Source organism: Natator depressus, chromosome 9 (genome assembly GCF_965152275.1).
Source record: "Natator depressus isolate rNatDep1 chromosome 9, rNatDep2.hap1, whole genome shotgun sequence".
Classification (NCBI taxonomy): domain Eukaryota; kingdom Metazoa; phylum Chordata; order Testudines; family Cheloniidae; genus Natator; species Natator depressus.
In genome coordinates this window covers 86,622,730-86,641,456 of record NC_134242.1, presented here as the reverse complement: position 1 = coordinate 86,641,456, position 18,727 = coordinate 86,622,730, and positions in this window count along the sequence as shown.

Sequence of the window (18,727 nt, the reverse complement as noted above, 5' to 3'; positions counted from 1 at the left end):
GGGAGCTTATATCTTTCTGTTTAATAGCCAGAATCATTTACTTGATAAAAGAAGTGGTTCATTGAGTAAATACAGGGGGGCTGGAATAATTTTTATGGTAGGGTGCTGAGAGCCATTGACCCAAACTGTAAACCCGTATATAATGGAAACCACTTCAAGCCAGGGGATGTTGCAGCACCACCCGCACCCTTAGTTCCAGCACCTATGAGTAAATGCAGATGTTTTGTGGAAAGTCAGGGGCTACTTCTATAAGGTGCTGAGCACTTGCTGCAAATTGACAAGGGCCAAAATCTCACATATGCAAATACGTGAGCAGCTGGAAATAAGGAGGAATGGTAACATATATGTATGTGAGGTGTAAGTTCTTTTCTTTATAAATATATACAGGGGAACTTAGCATCATTCATGAGAAGATCTCAAAGCGTCTTACAAACATTAATATTTTCAAAGTACCCTGTGAGATAACACTATTACCTAACTAGTTCTTACGTAGATCTCAAACCCACTTTTCAACCAGTTTTGTTGGGATGGGGAAAGCGATGCCTGAAGAGATGAGTGATTTGCCCAACATCCGTTTTTTTAATCAGCAAAAAGGTGGCAACTTTATCACGTGTCTTCCATCAGAATTTTATCCCACTCACCATTAGCCAGTGGTGGGCCTCAGGGACGTGCTGGATGCCACTTCCTGCAGCTCCCATTGGCCGGACTGCGGCCACTGGGAGCGCCGGGGGGCTGTGCCTGTGGATGGTCAACATCAGCAAAATATCTCACGGCCCGCAATCAGATTACCCCTGTTAGGCCGCATGCGGCCTGTGGGCTGCAGGTTGCCCACCACTGGCCTACATGGTGCTTATATACTAATATGATGGGGACTATAACAAATACATAGGAAGTCCCACCTGGCGGAGTTCATAGAAGAAACCAATACCTCTGCTCTGCTTTCTACCAAATCGCACTTGTGCCTGAAGTGTTCCTTATGATTCTCTCTGCAGTGTGTAATGGTCTGGAGTACCATGCGTGCGCACACTGCTTTTGGGGTTGCTACATGTCCTGCAGGGGAGGACAAGGAAAACTGTCGTTATTGTAATTTTCCCACTATGCACAATCTCCAACATACAAGAAACTCTTACTGGAGAATTTGCTTTATTTCTTATAGTTCAGAGATTTGTGTTTCTTCAGAGACCGAGGCTTTGTCTACACTGCCAATTGAACGACAAAACTTTTGTTGTTCACAGGTGCTTAACCGCCCCTGCCCGCCCCGGCGAAAGACAAAAGTTTTGCTGCGGCAAGTGGCAGTGTAAACGGCTCGTTGTCGGCAGGAGCGCGCTGCAAAAGTGCTGACAAACAGCTAAAAGTTGTGTAGTGTAGACAAAGCTGAGAATGATACAGTAAGGGATGGGAGGCAGTGCTTAGTGGGCATTGGCTACTTCTGCAAATATCCTTTTTGTGTTCCTGGCTAACCAATTTGTCGAAACCAATATTAATTCAGCCCTGGAGATAAACCATTCAGAAGAGAGTAATGGGAAGAGAGATGGAGAGGAAAAGAAGAGTTTTAGACTAAAAGAGAAAATGAGCTGCATAGAGGGAAACAAATCTTACCTGTAGGCAATAAAATCTGGATGCACATTATGTTCTAGCATGCGCTATTTTTTGGAAAAATTGTGACAGCTAATAACAGGAGTTCTAGATTGCTGTGCTAGAGGCTGATTGAACTTCACTTACCACTGCTGCGGGCTTCGTTAACTGCATATTTTCTTATGAATGAAGATCTTTTTCTGACAAGTTTTTGTGTATAAATTACAGCGACTGTAACGTTGAGTTTTCATGAGAACAGCTCTTCACCACTTGAAGGAAGATGGAGATTAAGAGGTGATCTACTTTCATGTAGCAAGATATTTCTCTGATCAAGACTGCAATTTATACACTATTGTAATGGAAAAGTAATAGGGTAGCACAAATGGACTATTAAGACTTTTTATAGAAGTGCTATAAATACTTCATTCCTATGTAACTGTTCCAGTGAAAGTGAAGGATGACATTTAAGTACATGTAAAGAGGGAGCTTCATCTCATCTATGGAAGAGTGTGATTTTTATCTTCTTGTGACTCCAAGAGGAGTACATATGCCATGGTTTACATTGGATATTTTCATAAAAACTCCATCCCAGATTGTTATCTGGGATCCAGCCAGATGCTGGAACACACCTTTCTCATTCAGGAGTAAGATACATGGGTTTGTGCCAGACAGGGACAGTTTCAGTTGTTTCATTGTCAAAAGCATAAATGTATTAATAAGGTGGCATTATTATTACACTGCCCTAATGTCCAGTGTCCCTAATTTGGGGTGGGGAACCAGAGTTCTAGGTGTGCTATAAATATATGATGACATGATCCCTGCTCTGAAGAGCTTGCAAGTTAAGAAGGCAAATAAATAAATGAGCATGGGAAAGGGATACAACATACAAGGAAAATATCTGAGCCGAAGTTCAGGGGAGTCTTTCCATTGATTTTTTTTGTTTCCTTTTTCCACTCTAACTTTTCAAAATTTCTCCAACTTTGGAAAAGTTACAGAGTGTCAAAGCTATAGGATTTCATTTTTCTTTGTGCCTCACGGTAGCTGCCAAATTTTGAAAAATTAGACTGGGAAAGGAAGGAAAAAAGGAGGGAAAAAATAAAATAAGTCCTCCAAACCCATCCTACTTCAACCCTTCCCCTGCCCCGAGATTTCATTCATTCTGTTGCATTTAGTGGCGGGAAAAGACGGGCAGGGCAAAACATTAGAAAAATCCACAATGTCAACATTAAAAAAAGCGTTTTAAAAACGGAATGAAAATGACAATTTTGTTTTGTTTCGTTTCAAAACTTCCTGTCACCATTTTGTGTGTGTGTGTGTGTGTGTGTGTGTGTGTGTGGTCAAAAACATTTTCTTGTGAAAAATGTTTCCAATTCAATCTTATTTTTGACAGGATAATTTTTCAGTCAAAATCTGAACCCACTCTAAATGGGGAGTGGGGTGGTGGGGGGGAGAGAGAAGTTGAGGCAAACAACCAATCAGCAGACAAGAAATAATGTCTAAAGTTGAAAGGTAAAAACCAGTCAGCTCATCGCAGGGCTGTGAAGGTCCTTGAGGGAGAGAAGCAAGGGAGCCCAAGCAGGGTACTTCCCTGTCCTGCTGTTGCTGCTTCTGTCTCTTGCTGTGCCTATTTCTGGATGCTGGAGCCACCCCCTATTGGGCCTGCTGCTGCCCCTAGAGTGAGTGTGTCAAGTGTGTCCTAAAAGAGGACCCCCCCCCCGCCCCATCTGGAGTCTGGGTGCTGTGGGAGGGGTCCATGACTTAAATATGTCTTAGCTACCAGAGCTGATCAAAATGATCATGGTCTCTTAGGTGTGTCTATTAACATAACTCGGCTCCTGTGCGGTTTCTCTATGTGAAGAAATTTCACTGGAAAGGTAGCCCTATTTCATGTTTTGGCAGCACGGAGCACTCTTATGAATAGTTCATAATAAGTGCTCCCACAGTGAATATAAACATCAATTAAATCTTAATGTTATAGTGTTTACATTTTAAACTACAGGCTGGGAAGCTTGTGTGCAAAGTGTTTAGCCCCAGCTAAGGTGTCTATTATAAGAGAACAATCAAAAGGAGTGAACAAAATGAATCCAGAGGCCACCACATAAATGTTTCTTATGATTTTTCCCTGTAAACTTTAAATACTGAAGGATTTAAGATACATTTTCTGGGCCCATCCTCTTGGAAACAGGTTTCTGTTGTAGCTTGGCGTAACAGGGCCAAATTCACTAAAACAGTTAGCTCTACTTAGTACACTTGAGGTAGTTCACTCAAGCTAGCCAATCCTAACCAAAGGCCTAGAAACTTTAAGGTCAGTATAGCTTCGTTTCTCAGGGGTGTGAAAGACATAGCTATACTGAGCTAGCTCCCAGTGTGGACAGCACTAGGTGTAGATGGAATCCTACCATCAATCTAGCTACCTCCCCTCAGGGAGATGGATTACTTGTGTCCGTAGGTAGTCTCTATACTGTGTGACAAAGTTCCTCCTCTGCCTTGATGGGTCCTGTGCTTATTGGCAGTTTTTCTCACCTGAGAGGTTCACGGCAGCCCTCAGTATGGCCACTTTTGTGGCTCAAATCTGCCGTTCACTCAGTTAGTCTCATCACTGGCCAGCATGGGGAAAAGGAAGAAGAACAATCCCCGCAGCCTCTGCTGATCCACCTAGTGGATCGGGGAACAGGCCAGAGGCCTTCCCCTCTGGTGGAACCCACAGTCCAGTTCAACTCCTTCGGTATCAAGTAGGGGGATGGGGGGAACCTGGGCCCGCCCTCTATTCTGGGTTCCCGCCCAGGGCCCTGTGGATTGCAGTTGTCTACGGTGGCTCCTGTAACAGCTGCATGACAGCTACAACTCCCTGGGCTACTTCCCCATGGCCTCCTCCCAACACCTTCTTTATTGTCACCACAGGACCTTCCTCCTGATGGCTGATAGTGCTTGTACTTCTCAGTCTTCCAGTAGTATGCCTTCTCACTCTCAGGTTCTTGCGCCTCTTGCTCCTAGCTCCTCGCATGCACCACAAACTGAAGTGAACTCCTTTTTAAACCCAGGTGCCCTGATTAGCCTGCCTTAATTGATTCTAGCTGCTTCTGATTGGCTGCAGGTGTTCTAATCAGTCTGTCTGCCTTAATTATTTCCAGAAAGTTCCTGATTGTTCTGGAACCTTCCCTGTTACCTTACCCAGGGAAAAGGGACCTACTTAACCTGGGGCTAATATATCTGCCTTCTATCACTCTCCTGTAGCCATCTGGCCCAACCCTGTCACAACTAAAGCACTACAGCAGTGCAGCGGTAGCATTTTAAGTGTAGACATACCCTGAGTGAGAGCAGCTGCAAAACATCACTAGTGCACCACAGAGTGATTTGATTAGCAACGCAGAGTGATTGCATTAGCACCTGATGAATTGTATTAACTCAGAGTGCTGCATCTTCCCTGCATGCTCCCCGATGGGCCAGCTAGCTATAGCTTGAAGCACCTCTTAATGCTAGCTAGAGATTTGTGTGTGTAGACAAGAGTTGAGTTAAAGGCAACACTTCAGTTATAGCGGGAGCAAACATGGCAGTAAAGAGAAGCACCAAGACAGCATCCTCCTCTGTATTCCCTTTGAGTTGTTGGGCAGATGGTGCCTCTCAGATGTCCTCTGTGTGCCGCTCTCCTACTGATGTGGTGCTGGGGGGTTCAGTCCTATTGGTGGCACTGTCTCCCCTTCAGCTGGTCCCCATGGAGTATGTTCCATTGGCCCAGAGAGCCATGCAAGGGGAATGGGCAGACCTTGTAGACTGACAACCCTGGTGGCTGAAGACTTTTATTTATCCATAAAATAGTCCAACATTGGCACCTGTAGACCAGCTTCTCCATGCTGCCCTGCCAATGTGTCTCAACCCTGCCCTGGAGGGACCTCCTTGGAATCCAGTGGCAACATTTTGTGCCTTTGGCCCAAAGCTTCAAATCCTTGTCCAAGCTGTTGAATCAGCCAACAGGGCTGCTATCTAATGCCAGTTGTGAAAGAACTATTTCTGTTGTGGACATTTGGAACTTGACTGAGAATACCAGCTGACTTCCATCAGATCACCAAACAGCTGTCAGATGGGATCACTCTGATTTGGATTGGAAACATTGACCTAGAGCAGTGGTTCTCAAACTTTTTTACTGGTGACCCCTTTCACATAGCAACCCGCTGAGTGCGACCCCCAATTATCAATTAAAAACACTTTTTGATATATTTAACACCATTATAAATGCTGGAGGTAAAGTGGGATTTGGAGGTGGAGGTTGACAGCTCATGACCCTCCATGTAATAACCTTGCAACCCCCTGACCGCCCAGTTTGAGAACCTCTGACCTAGAGGTATATGTACCCCATTACCAATCTCCTGAACAGTCCAGTCTCCATCTGCTTCACTTCTGATCTTGGAGAATCCCCAAGGCACGTTGGAGAAATGTAGGGAACTACACTAGACTGGGAAGAAGCTCTGAAGAATGGGAGCCTCCTAACCGACATATTGTTCTCTCCCCTGACAAGTTTTCTCACCTCTCTTTGAATTCAATTTAGCTTGTGCTTAGTAGTGAAAGGGAAACGAAAGGTACCCATTGACTCACTATACTACCAGTGACTGTCGGGCTCCTTTGCTATGCTACGAGAATCACTCTTAGGCAGCACGTAGAGAGATCCAGCCAGAAAAAGCCCACCACATAAATACCTAAATTTTCTGCTCTCTAAAAAACATATGCTTCTTGTTTAGTGCTAAAAGGTTTCCGCCTGCCCCTGCTCCCACTGAAATCAATAAGGATTCTACCACACACTTCAAAGGGAGCAGGGTTAGGTGCACTATAGTTTTTTTTTCTATCAGTGCAGTTTATGGTACAAGAGTGAAACGTCCTTTGCTGAGTCTAATATGTTATAACGTTTTCTCTCGACGGTTAAAACGAGTCGACTCCATGGCTGGTGGCGCAGTCTTTGATTTGATAGTGAAAGCAAAGCCCTTCCCAGTGCATTGAGCAAGAACTGTCAGAAGGAAAGCATTATTTTTCTTTAAAAAATGTATCTTCTGTTCCCTTCGCTTCACTTTTTTCAGGACATAAATGATTTTCTTGTGGCTGCAGCTCGTGATAGGAGCCAGCAAAGCAATCTGTGCCCAACATGCTTCGATAAAACCTCAAAAGAGCAATCGGTACCACTCAAATATTTTATTTCTTCTATATCGAGGTTTGTGCCTGCTTTGCTGTCAGCCTAGCCTGTGATGTGGACAGGCAACCAAATCCGCCCCCAATATTCTCTGTCTACAAAAGCTTTACAATGGAAAATATATCTCGATAGGTCTCTGCGTTAGGGTTCGCTGTTGATGTAGTGCCACCAGAGCACATTTTGAACCATTTATGGAATAAAAAAAGAATCGCGGCCCCCACCCCCCGGCAGTGCAAGGAAAGAGTAGATACAGGGCTGTACTGTGCTATTTGCTCTAATAGTCTGTTTAAATACAGCCAGTAAAAACTACCAAACCTACAAGCTTCAGAGGCTTTTTTTTTTAAAGTTTTTTTCTCTTGGTATTTTTATAGATATTCTAATGACCTGTATTTGAAAATATTAGAAAACCAGGTTACAAACAAGAATGTGTACACAACTGTATGCCTATTTACCATGACTACAGATGTAAGTTAGGTGTTTGTTTCAGGCCACAGATATGTACAGTGCTGCAGAGAGAGTTTGCAAGTGACACAATGGGTGGCAGAATGGTAAATAACAATGAGGACAGGGCAGCGGAATGCAGTGTGCACCCCCACACAAGTCGTGAGCAGGTTAATGTGTGCCAGAAGCGGGCCAATCAAACTTAGATGCCGCACCTGGAGGAGAACCAGGGATTGAAGGAGCCTAAATGGGAGAGGATTATAAAACAGGAAGTCAGCGCGGGGGCTGCAGTCACTTCCTAGAGGGAAAAGGAGTTGGTCAGGGTCAAGAAGGGCCCTGGGTCCTGTCCTGGACTAGGGAATTTGACAAGAGACATGAGAAGTGAAGTAGCTGTGGGGAGTGGAAGAAGTTCTGGTGGTAAGCCTCAAGATAGGCAAGGAGATAGAGAAGTGGGGTAGTAGCCCAGGGAACCAGTAACGACCCCTGAGACTGAGCAGACCGAGGTTGCTAGGGAAAGGATTCCGGGATTAGAACCCAGAGTAGTGGGAGGGCCTGAGTTCCCCCATCTGCCACTGGTAAAGGGCACAGGACCTGGAGTGGGAAAGGAAGGCTGCCTGAAGTGGCATAAGGACAGCTTGCCCAGTAGGACTTTGATATCCTGAAAGAGTAGGACTGTAGTGTGACCTGGCTGGAGGGCTGAGTCATGAAGAGGGAGCACCCCAAGTCCTGGAAAAAGAGAAGCCACAGCACGAGCAGCCAACAGAAGGGGGTGCCAGATGGAATGAGCGCTAATTGCTAAACCAAGCCATGAAGAAGCAAACCTGCGGCGAGTGGAACCCCGTTACGGACAGTCATGCCGAATGCTCTGAATTGCTTGATAGGGGAGGACCAGCCAACAAAATATGTTTTGATACAGACAAATGCAAAGTTATATATTTAGGAACAAGGAGTGCAGGCCATGCCTACAGAATAGGGGACTGAACCCTGGAAAGCAATTGCTCTGGATTTAGGGGTCACAACAAGAGTTCTCAATTTGATGCTGTGGCAAAATGGGCTAATGAGATCCTTGGATGTATAAACAGGGGAGTAGTGAGTAGGAGCAGGGAGGTGACTTTACCTCTGTATGCAGCATAGGTGAGACCACTCCTGGAATTTTGTGTACAATTCTGGAGTCCACATTTAAAAAAAAAAAAAAGGATGTTGAAGAATTGGAGAAGGAGCAGAAAAGAGCCACAAAAATGATTTGAGGGGTGGAGAAATTACCTTGTTGTGAGAAACTTAGAGAAAGCTTATCAAAAAGAAGATATGAGAGGTGACTTGATTGTGGTGTATAAATACCTTCCCTGGGCGAAAATTCTGGGTACTATAATGGGCTCTTTAATCTAGTGGAGAAAGGCAGAACAAGAACCAAAGGCTGGAAACTGAAGCCAGGTAAATTCAAACGGGAAATAAGGCACAAAGTTTTGACAAGGAAGGTGGTTAACCATTGAAAGAACTACCAAGGGAAGTGGTGGATTCTCCATCTCTTGATGATGCCTTTAAATCAAGACTGGTATCTTTCTGGAAGATATTCTTTAGCCAAACACAAGTTGTGCTTTAGTAACACAAATTATTGGGCTCAGTACAGAAGGAAGTGGGTGAAATATAATGGCCTGTTACACAGAAGTCAGACTAGATGATATAATGGTCTCTTCTGGCATTAAGATGCTTTGAATCTATGACTGAATGTAAATGGTATCATCTGGGTGTGCATCTGAGATAATTGCAGGCAAAGATTAGACATGCAATTGCATGTGGCCCTGGGCTAATAAGCCTTCCACCCCCCTGGAAGAACCTAAATAGAATACAGTTTAAATACACCTCCATCCTAGTTCCTAACTGATATTTGTCCCAAATTGCAAGGTATTTTTGTGATTATAGGCAAATATCGGTTAGGAACTAGGATGGAGGTGTATTTAAAACTGTATTCTATTTAGGTTCTTGTACTGCTCTCACTACTGTGGTCTCTGAAAAACACCAGGGTGTATACATGCTAAAATACATGTTTCTAGGCTTCAACTATTCAGCTCAGGCCCAGATCTTTGAAGACTGTGTCTACCCTGTGAACTGGGGAGTGATTCCCAGCTTGCATAGACATACTCATGCTAGGTTTCATCAAGCCACCATGTTAAAAATAGCAGTGTAGCTGTGGTGGCATGGGCAGAAGCCTAGCCACCCCAACAGACCAATGGGATTCAGGCAGGTTTGTATTCAGGGCAGCTATCCCACGCCACTACTACTGCAGCTGCACTACTGTCGAGGAGAGCTAGCGTGAGTGTATCCACATGAGCTGGGAATCACCCCACTGACTCAGAGTCTAGAGGTAACCAAAGGTATTTCGGTGTCTATGGGACCTCTGAGAATCTGGGCCTCCAAGTCACCTAGTCCCCTACATATATTATAACTAGGATGTGTCCTGAACTTCCCAAATTTTTGAGGGGTGCCCAGATTCAAGCTTTTGCCTCCTTCTAATTAAATACGTATATAGGGGCCAGTTGTCATTCAGGGCAACAATCCTATTGACTTCAATACATTAACACTTGAAATGGGAGACTTTCCTGAGTAAGGATGTCAGGACTGGATTCATAGGACTTTAAATTGTGAAATTTAGTCATTTCAGTAATCTGGAAACTGTCTTGTTCTGTTTTTCTTTTAAATGACCTTCTGTGAAGTGTAGCCTGTGTTTGCCTGCTGTCTCTTTATCACATTTGCCTTCTGAGCTCAGATTAATGCCACGCGCACACAGATACCATATATGACGCTGATGTTTTACTGAACTTTAACAATATTATTTCCCTCATGTAGGCTTGCTGACTTTATCTCCAATTAATATCTTGCACAGTTGTTTTGTGTGAGAGGTTACACTAAAATTGAAAGTTACCTAATATACAGAAAATCATATAAAAAGTTAGCAGTGTTTTAATGCGGTTTCTCATATCGCTTAATTGTTTTTCTACCTTTTTATGTCAGAAGCATTGCAACAGCCGGCTATTTTGCAGTTGCACACACCGTACCAAAGCAGAGATGGCATATGTGATAATATACCTGAATCATCAAAAATAGAAATTCGAGCAGGTTATTTTTTAATCTTGCTTTATTGCCCTTTATACAATGTCTTCCCATAACAGTTCAGCGATGGCATTAATTTCAGAAAGGTCTGGAAGGTTATAGCTATTTTCAGCCAAATAAAATTATCTGGGCATTTTAATGACGCACTTGCATTAGTTTTGTAATAGCCACAATTGCTATAAAATTCAACAAAATAAGGCAGTATCATCACTAGGGATGATTGAAGTGGCTTGGTTAAAATAAGAACCAAATCTTTGCAGAGGTTTGCCAAAAGTTCCCCCTTCCCATTCTCATGCGCTTCGACAAGTACTGGCTTCTGAAATATTGTGAGAAATGCCATTCTTGCAATACTTACAGCTCTCCTAGACAGAGTCCTAGCCCCAGAGCTATTTGTTTGTACAGCATCTAGCACAATGTGGCCCTGATCCTGATTAGAGCTTGTAGGTGCTAATGGAATACTAAACTCTCTGGAACAGGGACTGCCTTTTCATTATAAGGGCATGTGCAGCTCCGAGCACAATGGGGTCCCAATCCTGTTTGGAGCCCATAGGAGCTACCATAATATTAAAGTCTTGAGGGCAGGGACTGCCCTTTACTTATTTTTGTGTACAGTGCCTAGAACAATGGGCTTTGATCCTGACTGGGGCCCTTGGGCACTTCTGCAATGCAACTATTACATCATAATAAATGTTAAAGAAAACCAGGGCGTGCTGGGACCCTTGAAATCCTTTAGGCCAGAGAGGTTTAGCTAAGTGTCTGCTGCATATTTGAATTGAACTGGACACAGATCTTCCATCACTAATTAGCAATCTATTTTCTCAGTACAGTGTGGTACCCAGGAGGAACTCCATTGTAAGGTAATAGAACTCCAGGTTGTATTATCTGTTGTGCAGCCTGGCCCCCTTCTGCCCGCCCCGCCACTCCCCAGCCGTGTATTTCACAGTGCTCATTTCATAGAACAGCCACTGGTAAAAGAAACCCTGGCTGTTTGGTTCAAGTAGAACTGGGGAGAGTGCGAGTACAATATTCAGGTTACTTCCAGTCCCAATGGACCAGTCACTTACTCCAGGCTGATTGTACCTCAGATCTCAAACCAAAGACAATGCTTGTTGCAAATCCTGTAACAAACTAACTAAAGGTTTCTAAACCGGGAAAAAGAAATGGGAGTTATTTACAAGGTTAAAGCAAGTAAACATACACGCACCATTGAGGTACATTCTGAAGTTCAAAAGGTAATAATCAAAAATATAAATCTATAATAAGCAAGCCTTTATGTCCTTTTTGGCTAACCCAAGCCAAGCAGCATGGGGACCTCTTGCTTGTGTTTAGGAATTTCTGCCCTTAGGAGTCCAGAAAGCATAAAGATAACAATTTCTCCTAAACAGCCATTTTTATTCTCTTCCTTCCCTTCCATTGGCACTGGAACTAGGGGTGCTGCCACACCCCCCTGGCTTGAAGTGGTTTCCATCATCGACAGGGTTTACGGTTTGGTTCAGTGGCTCTCAGCACTCCCCACTGTACAAACTGTTTCAGCATCCCTGCTCCCAGCATTCAAGCTGTGGCGGGAGAAGGGCTTGTCCCATACCCTCTTCCCAGGCATGTGGGGGTGGGAGGGTTTGCAATCAACAAAGTTTTTCATCCACAATGGTATATCTGATATCAGTAGACCTTTTGTTGAGGAGGAGATAACACCTCTGGTGGTAAACTAGTATTTAGCACTTAGTAATACTTCTCCCCTGACTGTGGTGGGGGAGAAAGGGGAAGGTTTACAGTCTTAGCAAACATTTTTATAGTTACAGAGCAAATATTTAAACAGTACCTTATAATATGGGATACAGATAATATAAGTAGGATTAATACATGCGGCATCCTACATACATACCATTAAGTCAAAACATTTTTATAACGCTAGTATCTATTTTGGCAATAATAGCACACAGATGAACCAGGAAGTTTTTGGAAAGTGTTGGGGACAATTTCCTGGTGCAAGTGCTGGAGGAACCAACTAGGGGCAGAGCTCTTCTTGACCTGTTGCTCACAAACCGGGAAGAATTAGTAGGGGAAGGTAAAGTGGATGGGAACCTGGGAGGCAGTGACCATGAGATGGTTGAGTTCAGGATCCTGACACAAGGAAGAAAGGAGAGCAGCAGAATATGGATCCTGGACTTCAGAAAAGACTTCAGACTTTGACTCCCTCAGGGAACTGATAGGCAGGATCCCCTGGGAGAATAACATGAGGGGGAAAGGAGTACAGGAGAGCTGACTGTATTTTAAAGAATCCTTATACAGGGAAAACCATCCCGATGTGTAGAAAGAATAGTAAATATGGCAGGCGACCAGCTTGGCTTAACAGTGAAATCCTTGCTGATCTTAGGATAGGATAGGATAGGGATAGGATACAGAGGGACCTAGACAAATTAGAGGATTGGGCCAAAAGAAATCTGATGAGGTTCAACAAGGACAAGTGCAGAGTCCTGCACTTAGGACGGAAGAATCCCAGGCACCGCTACAGACTAGGGACCGAATGGCTAGGCAGCAGTTCTGCAGAAAAGGACCTAGGGGTGACAGTGGATGAGAAGCTGGATATGAGTCAACAGTGTGCCCTTGTTGCCAAGAAGGCCAATGGCATTTTGGGATGTAGAAATAGGGGCATTGCCAGCAGATCGAGGGACATGATCGTTCCCCTCTATTCGACATTGGTGAGGCCTCATCTGGAGTACTGTGTCCGGTTTTGGGCCCCACACTACAAGAAGGATGTGGAAAAATTGGAAAACGTCCAGCGGAGGGCAACAAAAATGATTAGGGGACTGGAACACATGACTTATGAGGAGAGGCTAAGGGAACTGGGATTATTTAGTCTGTGGAAGAGAAGAATGAGGGGGGATTTGATAGCTGCTTTCAACTACCTGAAAGGGGGTTCCAAAGAGGATGGATCGAGACTGTTCTCGGTGGTAGCAGATGACAGAAGGAGGAGTAATGGTCTCAAGTTGCAGTGTGGGAGGTTTAGGTTGGATATTAGGAAAAACATTTTGACTACGAGGGTGGTGAAGCACTGGAATGGGTTACCTAAGGAGGTGGTGGAATCTCCTTTCTTAGCGGTTTTTAAGGTCAGGCTTGACAAAGCCCTGTCTGGGATGATTTAGTTGGGGATTGGTCCTGCTTTGAGCAGGGGGTTGGACTAGATGACCTCCTGAGGTCCCTTCCAACCCTGATATTCTATGATTCTATGAACCAGACTGATTCAGGCTGTGTTTGTCTGTTCAGTAAGGCCCAGGGCCTTGGCATGAGCTGGCACTTGGTCTGTCAGCGTCACACCAACCTCACAGGGGTGCTGTGATTAATTAATCTTTATAAGTTACATTGTATGTATTACAGTAGCACTCTAGCCAAAATCAGGTTCCTGTTGAGATCAATGCTCTGCATACACAAAGCAAGAGACTGCCTCTGCCCTAAAGAGCTCAGAGGCCAGCTAGGCAAAACAGCCAAAGGAAGCATTGTTATTCCCATTCTAGAGACAGGTAATTTAGGCCCAGAGAGATTAAGAGATTTGCCCAAGTTCACACAAAGTCTTTGTCACAGCTGGCACATGAACCCAGGTCTCCTGAACCTTAATCCACTGCTTTAAGCACAGCTTTCTTTTTGAACGTACCGTAACAGTGGAAAGGGCTTTAACTGCCCAGCTGTTTATAGGGCATTTGGTCTCAGTATTGCTGTGTACCCTGGGGTGATAAGATGCCGTCCCCGCTCTGCATTAAGGTGAGCTTCTATACATCCATGCCAACCTTTGGCTTTTAGAAATAACCAATAAAAGCAGCAAAGCACCAGACTGTCTTTCATGACCAAATGCTTCAGAGCACAGCAGGCTCTGCCTTTCCTTTGTGTTTTAGAGAAACCTTTCGTCTTGGCTTGTGGGCAAGTTTACACAGCTGCTCGCTGAACCATTCTGAGGCCGGCCTGATCCTGCAGTTGCTGAGCTTACCCAGCAAGGTGCTGAGTGCTCTCCAAGCCATGTTAGTGGGAGAGGAGGGAGCTCCGCACCGTGCAGAATCAGGCTCAGGGTGTTAGAAAGAAGACACACTGTGGGACCAGTCCTGCTCCCACTGGTCAGTTCTGTGTTACCAGGCCATTCCCCATTCACTCACATGGCAGAAATGCTGCAGTTTACAGTTTACCATTCCTTGCTGGCACGGTCATGGAAAATAGCACAGCATAGTGAACTACTGAGGCATCCCAAAATGTACTGCTCAAGGTAAGGCTCTGTCTTACGGGACAACGTTTCGGCTCTGAACCCTGAGCTGGGTCAAAATTAGAGAGACTGACGCTGATCCTGATTTGGGCTGTGGCAGCTGGCAGCTGTTCTGGTGGTGCACAAACAAAAGCTTAGCTGAGATACCACAGCGGATTTCTTCAGCTTGGGTGGAGTAAGAGCCACCATAGTGGCTCCTGGGGACTACAGGCAACCCATTCAATTTGGAGCAGCCCTTACTCTAAAATGGGCCGTGGGGCTTGCCTGGTACTAAACCTTCCTGGATCAGGGTAGCAACAGTTGCTTACAATTCACCTTTGCCTCTCTCCAGTCAATCCCCTTTGTAGAAAGAATTTGTGTCGAAGTCATTGAGTTTTTTGTTTGTTTGTTTGTTTTTTGTCTTTCAGTTATAAAAATGCAATGTTTGCAACAATTGTCTTTCCCTCTTTGGTAATAAATATTGCATGCTCAAACATCAAAGCAGATCAGACAGCTTATAAATCTATGGATCTGTTTCTAAGAAAGCTTTTCATGCTCAAAAAGTGTAGAGAGTTCCTGCAAACACTTCAGTGAAATCCTAAAAGTGGTCAAATGACATTTGCAATGCTGTCTCATTCTGATTTTGTTTTTTCCCTTCCCACTTACCACACGGATGTCTTTTGAAATCACCTATTAAAAGTGAAAATGGGTCAAGAAAGAGGAAAGTTAGATGAAATCCCCAAAACAATCTTAGAGTGACAGTAGTGTGAAAAAAAATCTACATAAGTTTTATGTGGGAAGGGTGCTTAGCTGAATGCCTGCCACCACACACACAACTGTATTTTCAGTACATGTAGTTCTACTTTGTTGTGCAAATATTTTCACAACTGATTTATAAAAAAAAAGTAAACAGGGAAGCTGAATCCCAACACTTTGATAAGTGAGGCAGTAAACACCCTGCCGTCTCTGTCACTAGATTATAGACCTGCTGTAAATACTGCTGTTGAAATTTTCAGGCTCTATCAAGTCCAAATTTGCCTTGGAAACTGCTAAGCCTCTGAGAGTAAGCAGGTGCAGAGCTCCTTCTGCCTTGGTAGTAGCTGTGAAAACCAGTGAATGGGTTCCAGGGATGTCTATTGGTGGCTTGACTGAGGCTGTGGCTATGCCACAGCTAGATACCTAGGGCAGGGGTGGCCAACCTCTGGCTCCGGAGCCACATGCGGCTCTTCAGAAGTGAACATGCGGCTCCTTGTATAGGCACCAACTCCAGGGCTGGAGCTACAGGTGCCAACTTTCCAGTGTGCCGGGGGGTGCTCACTGCTCAACCCCTGGCTCTGCCACAGGCCCTGACCCCACTCCACCCCCTCCCGCCCCCACTCCACCCCTTCCCGTTCCCCCTCCCCCGGAGCCTCCTACACGCCACGAAACAGCTGATCGGGAGGTGCAGGCAGGGAGGGAGGGGGAGCGCTGATCGGCGGAGCTGCCCATGGGTGGGAGGTGCTGGGAGCTTGGGGGGGGGGAGCTGATGGGGGCTGGTGACGTGTTACTGTGGCTCTTTGGCAATGTACGTTGGTAAATTCCGGCTCCTTCTCAGGCTCAGGTTGGCCACCTCTGACCTAGAGCATTAGATATGGAACATGGGTTCTCAGAAAGTCCCAATTCCCTCCCCCCACTAGATTCTCTCAACACGGCTGGGGACATATGGATCCAGATGCAGATGTTGTGGCTTGGGCCTATCTCTAGCCCAGGGGTGGCCAACCAGAGCCTGAGAAGGAGCCAGAATTTACCAATGTACATTGCCAAAGAGCCACAGTAACACGTCAGCAGCCCCCATCAGCTCCCCCCCCCCGAGCTCCCAGCACCTCCCACCCATGGGCAGCTCCGCCGATCAGCGCTCCCCCTCCCTCCCTGCCTGCACCTCCCGATCAACTGTTTCATGGCGTGTAGGAGGCTTGGGGGAAGGGGGAACGGGAAGGGGTGGAGTAGGGGCGGGAGGGGGTGGAGTGGGGGCAGGGCCTGTGGCAGAGCCAGGGGTTGAGCAGTGAGCACCCCCCGGCACACTGGAAAGTTGGCACCTGTAGCTCCAGCCCTGGAGTTGGTGCCTATGCAAGGAGCCGCATGTTCAGTTCTGAGGAGCCGCATGTGGCTCCGGAGCCACAGGTTGGCCACCCAAACATTGTAAAGTTCTTTACTGACTGACTGCACCAGGAGCAGAGAAGTGATGAGTCAGGCCTCCAGTTACTGACCCAATAGGTCTCATATGTGACCAAAGCAGAATGCTCCGCTCCCCTATGCTAGGTATATTGCTTCTGCCCATGTGAAGAACTACCTGAGGGCCCAGAGGGTGATGGCCCAGGTAGCATTGAACTTGGGATGAATTTAGCCCTGAATGCATCAATGGGCCCCAGGCAGAAGCTGCTTGTGCTGAGTAATGCTGATGAAGGAATATGAGGCAATCCCATGTACTGCCATGTGGTATCCTCCAGCTTCAGGAAACAAAAATGCAATTTTTCCATAGGTGGATATTTGTCCATACATGGAAATGTCTTAAGTGTATGTGTGGGAGGGAGGTGGGGGAGTAAATTTTTAGCCTATTAGCAAACGTGCAGGTAGATCATTTGACCAGACATACTAGTGATTTCAAACAGCAAACACACCTAGGAAAGCCATGTCAGCCCACAGGAGCTGAAGGAAATTGTTTTTTTCATACATGCTGGGCATGTGTCTCTGAGTTTGTTCTACCTTTTGTTTTACCCACTTCTCTACAACACTGAAATGTCTGCTTTGCTAATAGTGTCAGGAAGGATGTGTGGGAACTCGCTGCATGTGACAATGTTACATCAGCACTGCATTGAAGTTCACAGCTACGAGAAGGACAACCTTGTTGTTGAACAGCTGAAGGGAAAAATATTTCCAAATGTCAGATGCAGTTTCTAAAATATACTACTCTGAGCTCCACCAGCTTAATCTACCGAAGCGTTTGGAATAATGTATCATCTGCCTTGAAGTGGAAATAATTAGCACCTCTGACATTAAGAGCATTCACATACCATACAACTACATGAAAATAATCACCTGCAATACCGACGTGCAGTGGCTTGAAATGACACATTTTCAGCCTTAGCGCTCAAATGCTTGATTTCCATGGGTTTAAAGTGAGCTATAATACTCTTTTCAGGTTTGATCCTGCAAGGTGCTGAGTGCCATCAATCTACCAAAGCCTGGGATGGCTGTTAAGGGAGGAGGCTCTCAGCTCTTCATAGGAACTCTCTTTAAAAGTGGCATTTGGTGAATTACGTTTTCAACATTAGTTTTGAAAGAAAGAAAAGCAGATGAAAAGCTGCACACCTTTACTGTAATGAGCCAGAGGCAGGTGCCTTTGATGAAAAAAATGCTCACAGACATTTTTGACAATTGGGTGCCCCTGATTTTGCACCCCCAGAATTATCCACAATGAATAAGGATGAAAAACAGGTTAGCCCCTTTTCCTACCATTCCTATCTCCATTTCCAGTGCTCCCATCACAACAGTGTCTTGCTCCCAGCTAATACTTATTTATTATAGGCAGGCTCCAGTTGAAGAGGTTCACAACACTTTCAGTAAGAGCTGTACAAAGCGAGACAGCAGCCCTGCTTCTGAGCTGCTCCTTGCAGAAGGTGCAGCTCTGGGAGGGCTCAGAGTAGCTTTAAGCCACCTTAGCACATCCTGACTTCTGGGCCGGGCTAGGGATATGCTTGGCCCCAGGGCTTTGAACGGTCTACCTGCATGTTTGCTAATAGGCTGAAAGTGGGCTGCTGTATGGCCCCAGAGAGCTGGAGTGTGGAGCGCTCTGGTCATACCCATTTCCTTCCACATACACCTCCCCTGGGCATGTCCCTATGCCTAGGGCTGCATGGAGAGGGGGTGTAGAGCCGTTCTGTTAGTCCGATACCACCCAGGGAACCACTCTATGCTGGGAGTATTCCACATGGGGTCACTTAACCTACCTTTGCAATCCCTTTATGGAGGCTGAGCTGGAGTAAAGGGGCCATGGAGAACTGAAGTTACTTGCCCAAGAGGCATTGGTGACTGATAGATTCGGAGTGGGTTTAAGAGTCAGGTGATAAGCTTTAGTTCTTACAGTGACTTGCAAATCACTCAGCATTTCTGCTCAACCCTATGGAAATACATGTATTTAGAGGTTCAATCTCTTCCCTTTGTGA